The following is a 3,099-nucleotide window of genomic DNA, read 5'->3' on the forward strand; positions in this document are numbered from 1 at the left end:
TTTTTATTTTTTTTTTTTTTTTTTTTTTTTTTTTTTCCCCAGTAACTCTAAATAACAAGCTACACTTTGGATAGTAACTGGAGGGGAAAACAGGTAAATTCTGTAATTCCAAAGTCAAACATTCAAACAATGATATTAAATTCATGCCCCAGTTTAGATCTTATTTAGAAAAAAAATCACAGAATATACAGGAAGTGCAAGATAAATAAAGAACCAGGAACATAATCAAACCCTATTGCACATGCCTGAAAATGGGGCAAGGTTGTACAGCAGAACAACACATTTGGAAGGGAAGAGCTTTGGCAACATTCTCTGTGTAACCTAATTGCCACAGGCAGAGTTTGCACACTTGGACCTAATGCTGATGGGTTTCAGCAACAGTCAAGACTGACTTTTTTTTTTTTTGTGTGTTTTTTTGTCACATAATATTCCCCCCCCCCCCCCCCCCCCCCCCAAGCTTAACAAGCATAAATTACACCATAGTTTTTTATTTATTTATTAATTACTCTGACAAATTATGGAATTATGTACCTCAGAATATTTTCTAAGTGGAGAATTAAAACTGAATAGTTCATCTCCATTATATTCTTAATCTTCAAGACAATGACCATAGTTCATTAAATTAACATTATGGCTTTCCTAAATATTATTAATAAATAATAATAATAATAACAATAATAATAATAATAATAAAACATGAAAGATCTGAAATCTCCCAAACTGAGTGCAGATTGCCACACTTCTGCTATTGTAGGCCTCACCTTTATTTCAAACACTGAGAATGTTTTGAAACTCAGCCACTCCTACAGTCCACCGTGTAATTGAAACTTTCAGTGTGATGGGGTAACAGCTCATCCCACTCATTCATACCAAACATAAGGGTCCATAAATGACTGCCTAGGATTAACCCATATTTTTTATCAAATCCATCTGTGAGGATTGTGCCAACCATCTCTAAACTTTAGATGGAGTTAGTTTTATGCAATTACCAACTTTACCAAACATTTAAATGGACTTGCTACACTGTAACTGAAATATGGCAATACTGTATATATTTTCATTTCACCACAAATATATATACATATGTATATATATATTACTTTCTATTTTAGAAATTTTGTCTTCATTTCTCTTAATCATCACCAAATAAAGACAAAGTGTATGGGTTTTCTGAACAAAGATCCCCACATCTGATAACAGGACAGCAGCATGATTTTCAACGCTGGCCTCCTTGGCAAGAATAGTATCATACATAAGATAAAATATCATGCGCACTACAGTATGGTAAAAATGACAGGGTTTCTATCCCCAGTATCTTAAGAAAAATGACAATATTACAAATACATTTTTCAAGAAACTCGTAATCTTCAATTAAGGAAGCAACAGGATAACAAAACAGCCCTGGAGTGGTCTGATTTCAAAACTACCTTGAAAATTCCTTGTTTGGATTATTAATGTTATGTACCACTCTGTTCTAAAGGAAAAAAGATATTGTTCCTTTTCACAGAATAACCCCACAATGTTCTATGCCAAGAATATATCAGGTAATCACAAGAAGCTAAACCAGTGTCTAGAGGTATTGGCATCATCAAGAGGTCAACAATTTACGCATTCACTTCATTCCACTGAATCAATCTATATATGAACTCAAAGATTAGACTATAGAGTTTTTCATCTGATGACATGTTTGTATAGGGAATTTCATTGATTTCAGTCAAGCAGCTTACATGACAAAAGTCTCTTCTGTGCAAATAGGTTTTGCACAATCTAGCCTTTGGCAATTTCCTAACCCTTCAAACTGTTATTCAAACCAACTAAAAAGTCTTTGATTTTATCAAGTGAGAATTTCACAACAACAGCCTGTTTAAAGAGCCAGTTTACATTAAATATATATATATATGTTAGATTTTTTTCAGCACTTGTCTGCTTGACCTAACATCCATTCATTTGTACTTTCCCTCACAGTCCAAAATGTCATTTTAACCTACTTTTTCAGTCATCCAAATCTCTTTGCATTGGGATAGCACAATGCCTCTGAAACACCATGTGTAAATTTATGTTGTTTATACATTTTAAAAATCAGACTGCTAAGTTCTTTTCACAGTTATTTGCAAGATACTGGCATTAACAGAGGGTGAGTCATCTGACTTCTCTCCGACTAGCATGAGCTGTACTCAAGGGTTACATTTCTGTCTTAGCTGAGTGCAGGGGAGGCCACTGATAGCACAAACATAACTGCCTAACTTTTAACAAACTTATTAAACCATAGGAATATGGCTACAGCCTGCAAAGAAGGGGCAGGAGTCAGTTATGGTCTGACACAGTCATAAACAATCCCTCTATAAATATTTATCACATCTGGAGATATGATGTTAACTCATAACACTATATCATGTAAATGCTTACAGAAGTTAGGAACTTGACTTCTGATCAGGCATCAGTCTGATGCTTAGGCGATGACATAAAATGCAATTAAGAAAAAAGAAAATACAAGTAAATATATATGAAAATAGTTTCATTTTTTTCAGAAAAAAAAATATTCAAAGTCAGTTCACAGAACTTTCACCTATTTCTAATAAATAATTAATATATATGTACTATTTGTAAGCAGTTCAGGTTTGAGGACAAAAAATACTTTATCAAAGAATTTTAACAAGTTCTTTGGTCAGTGTGTGCCTTGGAACATTAAGTAATTGTTGACATAACAAAAAAAAAAAAAAAAAAGGATATCAGCTTATTTGCTGAATTCTAACTGACTAGCTCTAATCAAAGAATTTCATTACTGCAGTGGCAAATATCCATATATCAAGCTTCATTTGATGACTCAGATACTATGCAATTACTTCAGAGACACTTATGTCTGTTCCTATAATTGTGAGAAATGTCATAGGGGAAAAATGGGATAAAAAATCTTTCTATAGCTCACTTTCATTAATTAAAAATATGAACAAATTAGAACATGAATAAGACTTTTAGTTTAATCTAAAATATGTTTAGTAAGAGTGAATGCTTATATGTACATTCCAGCAAGTATAAAACCCACAATAACTGCATTTATTTATTTATTTATTTATTTATTTATTTATTTATTTATTTATT

The sequence above is a fragment of the Oxyura jamaicensis genome, chromosome 2, assembly GCF_011077185.1.
Source record: "Oxyura jamaicensis isolate SHBP4307 breed ruddy duck chromosome 2, BPBGC_Ojam_1.0, whole genome shotgun sequence".
NCBI lineage: Eukaryota > Metazoa > Chordata > Aves > Anseriformes > Anatidae > Oxyura > Oxyura jamaicensis.